This window comes from Pinus tabuliformis, chromosome 9 (genome assembly GCF_031772625.1).
Source record: "Pinus tabuliformis cultivar Carrire ecotype Pingquan chromosome 9, CPIR1, whole genome shotgun sequence".
Classification (NCBI taxonomy): domain Eukaryota; kingdom Viridiplantae; phylum Streptophyta; class Pinopsida; order Pinales; family Pinaceae; genus Pinus; species Pinus tabuliformis.
Genome location: NC_142307.1, coordinates 1,670,986,548 through 1,671,002,944, shown reverse-complemented (window position 1 = coordinate 1,671,002,944; position 16,397 = coordinate 1,670,986,548). Strand labels below are relative to the sequence as shown.

Sequence of the window (16,397 nt, the reverse complement as noted above, 5' to 3'; positions counted from 1 at the left end):
ATTTCCTTATTCAATATTAATAGAATATATTATTGAGTGTCTGTAAGGCCTAGCCCCTGGTGGGCTTGGCTGCTCCTGGGCTGAAGAGAATAAAGGTTTTGTGAATATTTGTTTGTCCATCATCCACTGTCCATTAGCTAGGGAAGCGCAGGCCGAGATCCTGACAGAAACATAGAAAGAGGTCGAGTCTTTTTTCCACCAGAGGGCTTGACATATTCGAGAGCGTTTGTACCGAGCTCTCTGCTAAAAGAGAACATATTGCGAAGAAGACTAGTGCGCCAGAAAACCTGGTGAGATTTGCTGATTCCATGAACAGATGGAGTCCTGTTGTGCTGAGAGCAAGAGAGGGAACTGGCAAGAAAAGTCGTGGTCGAGATATTGCTGGAGTTGCTGTTGTGGGACCTGTGGGGCATAATAATGGTGAGAAGCACGGGGAATTGACGAGAAAATATGAAGGGAGATGTATTAATGGCGAGGCTGAGAATATCTCAATTTCTGTGTTGGGATCTGCCAAGAAAAATCGTGGAGGAGTCGAGATCAGCGTGGATATCCGCAATGGACGCGTGGATCTGACCGCTGAAGCAAAGGAGCCATGGGTAGCAGCTCTGAGGAGCAGCGTCGTTTGAGGAGGAGATCTGTGCGAGGAGCATGCTCGTTTGACTTGCTCGCTTACAGAGGTCATGCGAAGGAGATGTCGTGGGTGGACTACACGAAGTCTGAGCAATGAAGGAGCCATGCGAGTGGGACTATTGTTGGAAGGAGCCCGAGTGAGTGTCGACGGAGTAGTATTTCAACATTGAATCTGCCCATCGAATCTGAGATCCCCTTTGCTGGTGGGTGATGCCCCTGACCAGTTCAGTCGCTGATGCATTCGGTGCAGTTACGTTGGGTCTAGTGCTGCTCTTCGTACTGGCCGGGGTCTGTTGCTTGGCCTATGTTCTGTATTTTCAATCACAGACACGCAGAAAAAATCTTCACAAGTTTCAGGATTTTAATTCCCCATGGATGATTCGGACAGTGCTGATCCTGTTCCAAATATTGTGTGTTCTGGGTGAATTGTCCAGGATTCGTTTGTTCAAAACCCATTTGTTTCTGCATTCATTGAGCTCCAAATGCATTTGATTCCTGCTAGCCAGCTGCAGGTGAACCCATAGTGTTGGGTAGGTACAATGGAGCGGTGGTGGCCGTGTCAATTCTGAGTTGCAGTTGAGTGGTGGTCATGTCGATTCATTTCAGCCCAAACTATGTGTTAGATCTGTGTCGATTCATTTCAGATATGTGCTTGCAAGGAAAGTGGATCTGAAGTCGCCTTCAGGTGGTGTTCAGGCTTCTAGTGAGCGAAGTTTGAAGTGGCGTGTTACTAGTACTTGCTAACAGACCAGTGATATGTTGTGGTTGGGAGCCGACGATGATGCCGAACAGTCAGTAGTCCTCGTAATGGTGGGTCAAAAATTGGGATGGCGCTCGAGGTCGAAGATCAAAGATCTGGTAACTGAAGATTTGGACCCGGTTCCAGGTGTGTTTGAGATCGGTGTTGGTTTGTTTGCTATTGCCAGCGGAATCAATGTGGAAGCTGAAGCACAGGGAGAATGGAGGGGAGAGGGAATCCGGTGTGGTTCTGGTTCCGCCTCCTCATTATCCATCGATGCCGAGGTACCCCATCGAATCCCCCGGGGACTCGTCAAGGCAGCTGCTGGGGATCCGAAAGGCCCTCTTTAAGGTCTCTGGCATGCAGTGCTCTGCATGCGCTGCCTCCATCGAGAAGGCTGTCAAGCGCCTCGAAGGTATCGAGGATGCCACCATCGATGTTCTTCATAGCAAGGCCCAAGTTGTCTACCATCCTTCCTTCGTCGATGAGGAATCGATTAGGGAGGCAATTGAAGATGCAGGCTTTAAAGCTACCTTAATAGAAGATGATGTTGATGAGAGATCTGCAATAACTGTATGTCGGCTTCGCATAAAAGGAATGACGAGCACTTCTTGCTCAAACACCGTGGTATCTTGCTCAAACTTGGTCGAAGAGTGCTTCTTCTGGAAGCAGGAATACAGATGTTCAGTTCACAGGTGATTATTGGAATCCTTTTGGCGACGGGATTGAAGGACGGGCAGCAGCTTTCTCAAGCGACGGCCATTGTGATAGTGTTGATGGTGTGCGTTTTTCGTGTCAGCATTTGCATGGTTATGGGGACCTCTCGGATGGTTGATTCCCAGCGAAACGTTTCCCCTGGAAACAAGATCTGCTGGACAGAGCGTGACGGTGTGCGTGAATCTGCTCTTCACATTTGGTGTTGCACAGGCTTTTCTGTCCATGCTTTGCAATTTCAGCATCTTCTTCTTCTTTGCTGGTTGGGTGTTCCTTATGTCCTTGTCCTTTTTTGCATTCTTCGTTCAAGGAGGAGAGAAACTTTGTGTTCGATTTGAAGGGAGAAGCATGTTTTTTTTTGGTGCATACTTCGGTAAACATTTTTTTGAGAAGTATTTGTTAGAATAGCCAATTCTATCAAAATAACTTCATATTGAGATTAGCCACCTCAATATGAAGTTATTTTGTTAGAATTGGCTATTCTAACAAATGACAGGTTCATGGAGTTCCAAGAATTTATTTGACAAAGATGCCCAAGATGTCAACTATGAAATGATGGGATAAAGGAGCAGCAACAACGTTTATGGTGGACAACAAAGTAGATGTTTGTTTGAATTAGTGTGGCTTGTGGAATAGACTCCCTAGCATGTTATTGTAATAGTCATTGTATGTACCCAGAAACTCCAAAATGTGGAGTCAGATGTAAGATTTTTAAGGGCATCTGAAAGTTCGTGGTGATCTTAAAATAACTTTGTAATGGTTTATTGTCAGCCTGAAACCATCTTTTATCACTTGAAAGTGAGGGTTGGTGGTGAGCCAGAAACCATCTATATGGTCTTTGTGACTGAAGTGCCTTTGTGGCCAGCTTGCCTTTGTGGCTGAATCGCCTATGTGGCTTGAGGTGCCTTTGTGGCTGGAATCGTGGATGTCAATGTGTTGTTTGACAAGTTGAGAAAATCTTTTGCCTTTGTGGTTGTGTGTACATGAGAGCTTTGTGCTCAATTGAGCAGGTGGACTGCAGAACACCTAGCTCGGACTTAGATGATTTTTTCCCGAGTAGAAGGGGATTAGCACGTTTTTCGCGCTGACAGCAGCGCCAGGAAGGCCAACTGGCGCGTCTGTTAGGCCATTAATCGTGCCAATGGGCGCGGGTTTTTCGTTAAGGATCGCGCCAATTCACCTTCAAGGGGATTCAAGGGATCAGAGAAGTTTTGGATCTGTCTGAGGGCGGCAGATTGTGTTTTTGGAGGTTTTGTACATGCAATTCGCGTGATGGTGGTGGATTTGACTATCATAACAAGTAGTCATTAACGGGGGGAGTTGGAAATAATTAATTCCTACTTGTCTATGGTTGTAATTTTCTATTTGAGGAGTTTGTTCCTATATAATAGGAATTTAGTTTCTCCTAGTTTAGCGTGTGGTTGAGAGAATCTCTCAACCACACTACTGTACGTCTAAGATAGCATTCCTATCTTGAGACTATTAATTGTATAAATATGTGTGTAATTTCCTTATTCAATATTAATAGAATATATTATTGAGTGTCTGTAATTTTATCTTTAAATGTTATGCTTGAAATTCGCAATATTTTCTTAACATGACTTCCATGAGACCATGCTAGTACCACAGTCATGTGCACAGAGCATTCTGGAGGTATGCCAAAGACCCTTGAAAGCTCTTCCCCCTGTTGTTGCCCCAATAAACCCTAGAAATAAAGGTGATAGTTCTTTTGTATTGGTCAAACCCCCTTGGAGACACACAGGAAGGCACATGGTATTAGACGTAGCTGGAATAGAGGAAGGCACCTTGTATTAGCTGTAGCTAGAATAGTAGAATAACCAATCATAAGTAATATGAATACCTATATCAATATTATGGTAACACTTACTTTTTTATTCATTTAATCATTTTATCTTTGTTATTTTTCAGTTTCTGATATAGATAGACACTATCAATGAATAAACATAGACAAATATTGCTTTGTTCAATACTTGGAGCATTAATGTCCCAACCCGAGGATCTTCATAAATCTAGTCCTCCAAACAACCACTCCAAGCATCAGCAACGACACCATCACAATGGTAATAGAAATTGTTAATGCTAATATTTTTGGTAAGGGAGAGGCCTCTTTCCAGCAAGTAATAATGATGGCCACTACGGACTCAGTAAAATTTTCAGAGTTTTTCCCAACGAAACAATTATGGAATGAATGAGGTTACCTCTTGGATGGTTGGATTATGTCGTCACAAGATTCAAATCACTATAAAACTTGTACATCTTATAGCGAAGTATGCAATTCTGAGGCATGATGATCATTTCTGTAGAACTATTCTCACAACTGGTCAAATTATTGTATTGAATGTCCAAAAACCATTTGGAGTCCTTCATATTAACATATGTCCAACACTGAGCAAGAGAAAACATGCTTTCATTACTTTGAACACTAAAATCAGTTTGCTGCCCTAGTGGGGATTCCTTGGTGCGTTGGATTCAGGTTATTGGTGATTGAATGGCTCGCCTCACTAGTCTTGCTTCTTGTTGGCTTTGCAAGCTTTAATAACACAGACGACTGCTAGGAGAATCCAACCAGATTAGGAGAATAAATTACATGGACTGGTCCAAGAACCCCTAACTTCCTACTTGCTGGCTAGACCATGACGCTAGGCATACAACACCCCCCAATCAGAATGTGGGAGAGATTTAGATTCCTTGGTGCCATAAAGCTCATCCACAATTTAGAGTGTGTCAGAGTTGGAGAGAGTTATTGATATTTAAGCAAGTGCTTCAACAGTCACAATTTAATCAACACCACCAGAGGTAGTAGATTCATCTCCTTCATGTGCATATAGAGATTGAATTGCATATATAGATAGATCCAATCCTCCAATGGGGGAATAGACAACTATAGATTGTTAGTAGCAGTTCCACATCTAGCTTGAGTCAGAGCAGACCTAGTTTCATATTGAGGTCAATTGAACCACATCTAAACCAGATTGAGAGCCAGTAGCTGGAGACCGAGTTGACCTAGTAGTAGTTTGAGCTTATCCATTTCATGGAAGGAGCCCACTTCCTTCCCCTGTACTGTTGTTTCTTATCCCCAACTGATTGGTTATACATATGCATGCTCGTATACCACTCACGATTTTGTTGTAAAAAAAGTTTTAATCATCGCATCGAGGCACTTCAGATCTTTGTTGTTCTAGACATTAGATAGAAGTTAAAGTTCTACAATTCATTTGCTACCAAAAAGAGATTATCTATCCCCAAGAAACGAATTTGAACTAGAACAGAATTTAAATTGGGTTGGCTTACAACAACTGAAAAAAAATCATTCTTTTTATTCTACAACCCCTAGAACTTCAACTATGAATGACATAGAAAAACCAAAATACGTTTATCTATGAGAACCTTGTCAATATAACTGAAACCCAAAATGTATCTCTTTCTTCTGTAACGAAATGTATCCCCCTCTTCTGTATCTGGCACTAGCTCGACTGTCCAGTCACCCCCTGCTATGCATATTTTTTTCAATTTCATGTTTTTCCAACCCAACGCCAAAATGATTTATGTTTTGGTTCCTTCTTCCGAGTGACAGACATCGCAAGGTGTTCCTTCATTTAAATACTTCCCATAGTTTCCATACATCCAAGAAATGTTTTTACTGATTATTTTAGCCCTGGCATGCAATTTATTGACAACGAAAGGCTTTCAATTACTCAAGGAAAGAGTAATTTTGGCCCGATGGAAATATCTTCGGGGTGAGATGCGGAGTTAATGTGGTAAGAGGTGGGAGAGTCTATGTGAAGGCTTGGAGTAGAGACTGGCACAATCGCAAGACAAATCAAAAAGACAAAAAACCTCAAAACCTTGCCGCAAGAGAAGGTTTATTATGTGAGGCTTCCCTTACATATCTCAGAAAGCATCCATTGATATGATCTATTGTGTGATCTATTGTGGAAACATTTGGACAGAGATAAGAGACATTTTTGTTTAACTAGAGCTTTTCCAGCAACCAGGTGTACTACATGTAATAAATTTTCTCTCGCATGCCCAGGGTAGACCACGCGCTTCGTGTCCAGACATATATAAACACTATTCCATTTCTTAAATATTAATTATCTTTTATTTTATATTTTATTTCAAATAATTAATTTATGATGGTTTTGTCAATGTCCACCATAATGGCATGTGCTAACACAGTTTCATGTAATTTTCATTGATTGAATGTTACATTAATGTTTATTATTATGTATGGACCCTATCATTTCGAGTATGGCACGGGTTTATTTTTTATCTCAATTTAATTAAGAATCCAAATATTTGAATACTCTCCTCAAAATCAAGATATCCATTTTGTTTTTCAGGCTGCTATTTGATTGAGTTAGGGGTTGGAGAATTAGGTTCTCTAGTTTTAGCCTTCCTTACATCAACTTCATTGTCCAGTTCCCGAGAGCATGAGGGAGCTAAGCGTTCTACACTTATGTTACTCCTCCCTATCACCTATAAATTTCCTTCTATTCTCTTAATTAGTTTGTGTATATTGGGATTTTGGACTGCCAAATAGATCATTAGGAGGGAGCTTATTTAAGGAAGGTAAGGCACTTATAATTTTCCTTCCCAAAAAGACTATTTGCCAATTTTTTTCTTCTAGTGATCCTTGGGTTCATAGTTATGTTTGTTCACCAGCATGAGGAACTATTTTCCATAGTTTGTTTCACTATCGATACTTTATATAAGATCTACAGGTCTAGCTATCAATAATTTGTACCATATCAAATTTGTTGAGTAAAAAACAGATAATGTAAGGCAAAGATGCTACAACAACTTAGAATAGATTCACAAAATTAATCACACATATTTATCTCTCCCGGTAAGAGATTTGTACAGAGGTGATTCTCCACCATGAGGCATCGACCTATTCATGCACCTATCATCTCAATTCACTACTTAGAAAATAGTCAAAAGTAACATATCATACCTAGTCATACAACAACAGATCTAGTGGCAGGGACTTGCTGCCTCACTACCCTTCTTGCTTTTATATAAATCATCTACTTATAAGTTGTATATTAATTCATTGGCAGATGAGATAAATATAGGGCCCATTATTATTAAGGTGCCTCCTTCCTATCCATGTTACCGGATCCATTTAATTCGAGGAAAGTATGTCTAATTTGATTTATGAAATCTGCAAGATTGTTAAGGTGGTGAGGATCCGAGGGGTAGTTTCTCTCACCATCGTTTATTCAGTTTGTATCCCTCTCTCATCATTATACAATGTTGGGTTTACGTGGAGAGAGGGATTCATGGAATACTATTTAGCAATCTCTTTTAGAACTACTTAAATTAAAATGTTTGGGTGTTAAATTCACTCTGCGATATAGATAAACTAACTTCAAGAAATTCTAATTTTATACAAAGGAATAAAAATAAATGATATTTATTCTCAAACATCTTGTCTCACTAAAATATGTTAGGAAACCAGTTCACAAAAGGATAAAAAGAGAGATCAACGCCTTACAATTCATCCTCTTCGAGGGGGAAACCTCCCTTACATTACACAAATGAGCAATTCTTGGATGATTCAAATGACAAAACCTCCTTTCTATATATAGGAGTTTAAGCGGACACAATATAACCAAGACAACCTAACAATAATAATATAAAGCCACAAAAATAACAATATTGGGATTGTATGGGGCATAATAATAGCAATATGGGGACAATAAGGGCACAACAATAACAATAAGGGATACAATGACAATAGTAATGGGGGAATCACTAGTATTATAGGGGCCTAACATGCCCCTCTCCTTCAAAAAAGTGTTGTCCTCAATGCTTAAGTAGTTCTGGATGCTTTTGTATAGAATTATCATCCTCCCATGGGGAATCTTCAATGGGTAAGTTCTTCCACTTAATGAGGTACTCTGAAATTGATAAATTTCATAGTTGCCAAGTTCTTGTCTCTTTGACTGTTTTAGGTTGCAATATGATTTTTCCTTCCTCATCAAGTTCTGACAATATTGTTTGGATTGGAATCTTGTCACCTATAATCTTGTTTAAGCATGAATCATGGAAAACTGGGGGCACTCGAGAAGCTGTAGAAAGTTCCAATTTGTATGCCATAGTACCTATCTTTTGCAACGCCTTGTACGGACCATAATACTTTGGTGATAATTTATTATCCTTCTGAGCTTGCTTGAGGGACATTTGTTTATATGGTTGTAGTTTTAGGAATACCCAATCACCTAAATCAAAACTTCTTTTGCTTCGATGTTTATCTGACTGTTGTTTCATTCTATTCTGCGCCAAGGTAAGGTTATCCTTTAAGAGTTGGAGAAATTGTTTTTGATGCTCGATGTGATCTTCCACTGCTTGAACCTTAGAATTTTCTCTTAAATAGGATGTGATGGATGGTGGATGATATCCATAAAGTGCCATAAACGGGGTCATTTTTGTTGCAGTATGGAAGGAAGTGTTATACCACCATTCAACCAAAGGCAACCATTTGACCCATTGTGTCTGTTTATCAGATACAAAGCAACAAATATATCCTTCCAAACAGTTGTTTACTATCTCAGTTTTCCCATGATATTGAGGATGATAAGATGAGCTATGAGCTAACTGAGTCCCAAGACAAGAAAATAATTATGTCCCAAAATTTCCAGTGAAAATGGGATCTCTGTCGCTTACAATAATCTTTGGGTTTCCATGTAGCTTTTGAATTGTTTCCATAAATGCAGTGAAAGCTGTAATCGCTTTCAATGGATGAGATAATGCAAAAAAATGTGCATAGTTGGTAAGTCTGTCAACTACCACCATGATAACACTCTTTCCTTCAGACTTGAGTAAACGTGTGATAAAATCCATTGAAACCTCCTCCCAACGTTGGCTTGGAATGGATAAGGGTTGTAATAGCCTGGGGTATTAATTGTTTCAACTCTATTTTGTTGGCAAACCAAACATTCTGCCACAAACTTTTGAATATCTGATTTAAGGCCATCCCAAAGAAAATCCTTCTTAACCCTTTGGTAGGTTTTTAGAAATCTTGAGTGCCCTCCTGAGGGAGAGGTGTGCAATTCCCTAAGAATCTTTTGTTTGAGTTGGGAATTCTTGTAATGTCCCTTAATAATAATAGTAATAATAATAATACAAGAAAATAAATAATAAACAATAAATAAAATATAGTAATAGTAAATAAATAATAAATAATAATAAAATAATAAATAACAATACTAAAGCTCTATACAAATATAAATAAAAATAAATAAAAAAATAGTAAAAATTAGTAATGCTATCAAAAAGTAAAAACAAAGAAATAAAACTCAGTAAAACTATCAAAAAGTAAAAACAAAAGAAATAAAACAAGAAAGCAGTAAAGTTGCATGTTGACACATGGACTGTGTGCATGTGGCTTGCCTTCCAATGTTTTTTGTATTTAGTACATAGCAAGAAAGATGAGAGGAATTCCATCATTCCATGATTCCATCATCCATTCTCTTGGGAGAATAGTGCTATGAGACAAAGGAGTCCCTAGCAGTAGTACATTGATTAAGGGCTCGGGGGTGGCCAGTTGTAGTAAGATTTCATGCAATTGACCCTACGGTTGGGTGGAGAGTCATCCCCAAGACTTTGTTTCAGTTAGTAGAATTCAACTAGCGTTCAACTTTGAAATCACAAGTGAGAACATCATCGCCACACGTAAGTTTTCTTTGCTCATATTTCTGAAATTTGATGTTAATTAGTTGATAATTTGCGTTTTGATTATAAATCGAATGATTAATCTAATTAATTACATGTTTTTATTTCAAGGTTGTTACTTTTGGTATCAGAACCTAGGTTCAACTCTTAGGGCCTATAGACATTTTTATGTAGAAAACTTCATCGTTGGGCCGCGACAAAGAAAACTTTCGAGTGTGGCTATGAATTGAAACTCTTGACTCTAGTTGTGACTTATCAGTCACATAATGTGGATCTGCAAGTTGCGGCTAGAAATTTTCTCATTGTCCCTCTTTGGCTTTGGCTCTATCCTCAATTCCACCAAAAGTGTAGGATCTACAGATGCGGGAATTCCATTGACTTTATGGGAAGAGCACATTACACTGCTCACACCTCCATCCTTAATTCACGTCTCAAATGGCGGTTGGAAAATATCCATTATGTCTTGTTGAGTAACCACAACATCAAAGTCAAACTGACTAAATCTCTCTCTATCTAGATCAAGTCCGCTTTGTAACTGCATTGGATTGAAGAAATTCATCGAACACCCTCGAGATCATAAACTGAAAATCAAAACCAGGGCATTTGAAATGCTTAGCAGTGTGTAACATTATTTTACCAATCAAAATCGATAGGATGCTCTTTCCTCGATGTTCAAATGAAGGAGGCCTCTCAGGCAAGAAAAGAAATAGAGAAACAGTTGAATACGAATTTTGCGGCGTTGGCTGTAAAAGTTGGACTGCTATGTGTTGTTTTTTTGTATATTATCCCAATGAGAGGCCTTGGACAGGTATGTATAAGTCATGATATTCTAGGTCTTTAATTTTTAGTCTGTTTTTGTTTCTTCAATTTGAATGGCTTGAAACTGTAGCTCCATCAGCAATTGACAACCCACTTCTGCGTTTTATATTTTTCTACGGGTTTTGTCATTCCGATGGATTCAAACACGTGGCATTTTTTTGAAAATGCCCTAAACCAACTACTTGGTATGAGCGGTTTATTTCCATGATCGGAGAGAAATGATTCTTCACATTTTTTTTCAATGATTAATATCCAGATATGAAGGGTTTCTTTCTCTGCTATGGGTGGTTGCTATTATTATTGCCTTGATAGTGCACCCGAATACATACATGTTCAGTGTGGATGGCAAACCGAATCATTTGTGTCAGATGGGACTTTTAATATTTATCTGAAACATACCCTAGCTGTTCTAAACTCCGTGTCAGCAAGGATGGTAGCACAAATTGTTTGATAGCAGAATGTAACTTCAGAAAGTTAAATAGATGAGCAGAAATCTTAAAACGACTATCACAAGGATGAATGAACTCACGTAATGAAATGATCGATCATCTTTCGTTCCTCTTAGTCACCAAGTTTGTGGAATCTCAATGGGAAATTCGAAATTGGTGAACGCCAATAAATTAGATTATGTCCGGCGAATAAATTTGCTTTGATGTGAATCATATTCATCTGCCAACCGATTTCTTATTTAATCATACAGCTAAAATAAAATTAGAATATATTCCTATATAATAGGTGAAATAAAATTTTAGAGACAAAACGAAATACAAACTTAGAGCATAATCTTAAAAATGATAATTTATCTCATTTTTTTATGGAGGGTATGGAATTTTTTATACATGTCTAACAAGGGCATGGAATTTTATTATATATGTTTCAATTTTGAAAAGTTTGAGTTATGTATTTTGTTGAACTTAATGGTGAGTTTATTATATATCTTTTTAGAGCAAGTACTCTAGGTTTCTTTGAGTAAACTATAATCTAGAAGCCTTATGGATCAAATAATTTGGATGGATAAAGAAGAATAGTGATTCTAAAGTTGTGTACTTTATCACATTCTGTGATAATTACATTGTACCCAAACCTCGCCGGTACTTGAACTCGAGTTATGTTCATGAGTAATAATATGAGTTACTAGAACACTACCAGGTTAACATTTTTAATTTGGCATTATTAATCATACTTTAGAAGTGGCTTGATTCCAAACTTCGAATAGGTCATAAATTTTCCATAGATTCAACTGATAATTTTAATTATTGCCATTATCTTTTGCTATCATTCTATATTTCGAAGCCGATACTTATGGAATTATTTCCCGCTTTTCTCACATAATTGATTCATGATCTGGGGTTTACTGATTTAAAAGCTTTGAATTCGTTTTTCACCTCCTTTCTTTTCCAGTTAAAGAGATGCCAACATCATTTATTCTAATACTATATTATATGCTCATTAAAATCAACATAAATTCTCTCTCTTTATTCTCTGTTTTCTCTGGTTAAAAGAAAATTTCTTGACCAAGCGTTTTAATTTTAAATAATCCATGCCAAGGGTAATGTGATTTTAAATAGGAATTTCATATTTTACATTCAAGTATTTACTTATTTAAAATTAGAATAATTTAAAGTATATACAAATATATAAGTGATTGACATAAGTATAACTGATTTTGAATTATATTTAAATATCAAGGGCAATCTCGATTTTGTATTTCTTCACGTGATCATATTTTATGAGTACAAGATAATAAAAAAACCTATTATTCGATAAAAATAGCCATATATAAGAAATAAGTCATATTTCCCTCAACAGATGAATGTAACCCATTTATATGAGAACTAGAATAACCCAAATAAGGTGGTGATATTTTCCTTGTTGGGAATATATTGTTTAATCACTTTAGCACAATATTAGTTATTAGTCCCTCCCTGGGACTAATAGCGATCGATCGATCGTTGACCATACATTAACCGGTCTTTTGACCAAAAAAAATTGTGCACTATCAAAGTTTAACCAAAGTTTATCTCTGCAAATATTGGTGTAAGAAATTTATAACCAAAGTTGCGAATTGGAGGTCTTATTGCACGCTTCACGCGTCCCGATGTTAAAATAATATCCGGTATAATAGCTTTATCCAAAGTTTCCAAGCATGAGGTTTTTCAAACTTTGGTTAAAAGTTTTTTTCCAATCCAGAATGTTTGCAACCATTCAATAAATGCGCATGAGGGTTTTCAAACTATGGATACAGGTGAAATACGTGGCGATTGGAAACAGAGGCAGGCGTTCCATCTTTCTATGGCTTCAGTTGGGACGTGGAGTGTGAGATAAGGCATGCGCTACATGTGTTTGTCTCGACTCTCGATCTCTTCTTCGTGTTGTTTTGTTTTGCACTTCTATTAGGATCCACGCCTCCATAAATACAGTATTAGGATCCACTTCGTCTTCCCACCTTGTCACTGCCGCTCCATATAACTGTCTATCCTTCAAGGTAAAGAAGAAGGAAAAGTAATGGGCGTCTTCTCCCCTCCGATCACTACGAGACTGGCTCTTAAATGGGTGAGCTTAGGCGTAACCCTTCTCTTCCTCCTTCAATGGGGCGCCCTGGGTGAGCTTAGGCGTAACCCTTCTCTTCCTCCTTCAATGGGGCGCCCCAACTGTTGATGCACGTGAAGGCATGATGTATGGAGAGGGCTTGCAACAACAACGGTCTTGCGATCCGGGGCGACTGTCTCAGTGCCGCGACTATTTGCAAAGACGGAGAGAGTAGCCATCGGAGAGATGTTGCGAGGAATTGGAAAGAATGTCTCCACAATGCCGATGCCGAGCCATACAGCAAGTTCTCCATCAATCTCAATCGTATGATTCAACGATGGAGGACCTCTTCATGGATTCTGAGGCTGCACATAATCAGCACCGCCGCCGCCGTGAATCGCGTGGAAGAGAAGAGGAGGAGACGAAGGAGAGAGCCGCATACCTTCCAGAAACTTGCAACGTCCGCCAGCCTCCCCGCCGCTACGACGTTCAACGTCGTTCTCGTAAGTCTTTCTATCGATTGATGAACACTATTTAATATTAAACTCTAGTAATTAATTCCTATAGCTATATGTAGGATGCTGCTGTCATTATTCTGTGGAAAAACACATTCTTTCATTTATTCACGATGTCATTTGTTATTGATGTTGATCCAACATCTAGTCTGCCACCTTCGCTGCTGTAAATTATATATATTTATTCTTAAAACAGGCTAATCCATACTGATTGATGAATCTAATCCATGTGCTAATGGTGTGTGGACAGGCTATTTCACAAATCCATGTGCTAATGGTGTGTGGACAGGCTATTTCGCAACGGGCAGCAGCTTTTAAGTGCGCAACGACCAGAAAATATAGATACTGTGTCTATATTTCAGAATGAACAACGAAACTTAGACTTTTGGAATAAGTTACAAAATCAAAAAATCAATTCTGCATTATGAATATCAAATTCTTGTATTTTAGAATGTACAACGAATTCATTAACTTTTATTTCAGAATGAACAACGGAACTTTTAACTATATCATGTATTTTAGGGTCAATGAAAGTTTAGTGTAATACCAATACCAAAAATTTAAAAATTGTATAGTTTAATTATGCATACAGACTTGAAATACCAATACCATAAAATAATTTGAAATGTAAAAATTGTATACCAATACCATAAAATAATTTGAAATGTAAAAATTGTATGGTTACATTATAAAATTTGAATACCAATACCAAAAATTGAAAAATTGTATAGTTTAATTATGCATACAGACTTGAAATACCAATACCATAAAATAATTTGAAATGTAAAAATTGTATGGTTACATTACAAAATTTGAATAGTTGAAATAAATATTGAATACAGATTAAAAACTGAAAATTGAAAATTTGAGAACTTGAAATAGGAAATTGAGAACTTCAAATACAGACTTGAAGAACCAATTAGATATAATTGAAAAGAAAAAATTGAAAAAAGATTTCAAAATCGAAATATTTGCGGAGGATGTTTTTAATATTTTTCAAAAGAAGAAAATTAAAGGGAGGATATTGATATTGATGACTCAATGAAGAAAAGAGAGAAAAAAAAATTGAAAAAAGATTTCAAAATTGAAATATTTGCGGAGGATGTTTTTAATATTTTTTCAAGAGAAGAAAATTAAAGGGAGGATCATTGATATTGATGACTCAATGAAGAAAAGTGAAAAAGTTGACAATGCGGGAGAAAAATAAATAAGCATGGAGAATAATTCAATCATCATGTTAGCCTTTATGAAATTAATACATTGTAACATCAGCAGGGTTAAGGAAAAGAATACAACGAATATTTTACAAATTTGTGTTAGCCTTTATGAAATTAATACATTGTAACATCATCAGTAGGCAGAAGGAAAAGAAGACAACGAATATTTTACAAATTTGCATTAGAGAGAAAAGGAAGGGAACATTTATATTACAAAAAGATTATCTAAATTTATTTATAAATATCGTAAAGAAAATTGAAAAGAAAAAATATTTATAACGATCAGTCAAACATTTTTACTGGCAATAAGGATTTGAAATTCCAGGTCTTGTCTATTCCTTTCCTATATTGTCACTAATCTCGATAGGTTATGTTCACGCGGTACATTTTTTTTTTTATGTATAGCCAAAAGCAAACACTGCCCAAAAACCCAGCATCCACCTTTTGATGCTGTTCCGAGGTCTTAACGAGAGTCATTTGTAACTCGTGTTACATAGGCATTTCGTTATGTTTGTATTTTCTGATTGTAATTAAGATATTTTAACAGGTTTCAATTTTTCTAATGAAAAGATTTACACTTTACTTGGCAGTGAATAATCAAGAAAGAGAGATACGCGAAGTTGGATACTAGATATTCTATTAGTGTAATTCCGCTTTTTTGCTTCAAATCATATATTGTATTATTGTATTTGAGTTCATTAAGCGTGTAGTCAAAAAAAAGAGCGAACCTGCTTTGATGATGACCATGAAAGGAAACAAAACGAATTTGGAATTTGGTCGGTTATTAGTCCTTTATTAAGTAAAGGGAACACATCCGGCAAAGTTAAAAATTGTATACCAATACCATAAAATAATTTGAAATGTAAAAATTGTATGGTTACATTACAAAATTTGAATACCAATACCAAAAATTGAAAATTGTATAGTTTAATTATGCATACAGACTTGAAATACCAATACCATAAAATAATTTGAAATCTAAAAATTGTATGGTTACATTACAAAATTTGAATAGTTGAAATAAATATTGAATACAGATTAAAAACTGAAAATCAAAAATTTGAGAACTTGAAATAGGAAATTGAGAACTTCAAATACAGACTTATTCCAAAAAGTCTATTGAAAGCTCTTGAAAAAGAAAGGGCAGCATTGATTTCTTTCGTTGTCTTCATTTAAGCCTATAGCATACACATAATATCTAATTCTTTTAACTTCTCTGCATCACAGTCTCCAGCATTTCTGAATAAAGACCTCGCGGGAAAGAGCTGTAGTTTCTCTGCGCTCTCTTCCAAGGACAGAATCAATAGTTCCCAAATTCTCCAGAGAACAACTGAAGTTGTTTTATCCTAGAAAGCGTGACTGTTATGTGAATGAGCAAAGTTGGTTTAGATCTGAAACATGAGTGCTTAAAAGATTAAGTTTATGAAACGATCAATACCCCAAACATTCAACTTCTATAACATATTAAATTGATACAACAATATATGGAATAACTGGATTATTAAACTACATTTATTAAGATTTGTAATATAA

At 36.9% G+C, this 16,397-nt stretch overlaps 1 pseudogene; it reads left to right on the top strand.

Annotated features, from left to right (window-relative positions):
- Positions 1–13,102: 13,102 nt before the first annotated feature.
- Positions 13,103–13,965, top strand: LOC149155307 (2S seed storage-like protein pseudogene; annotated as a pseudogene).
- The last annotated feature ends 2,432 nt before the right edge of the window (positions 13,966–16,397 follow it).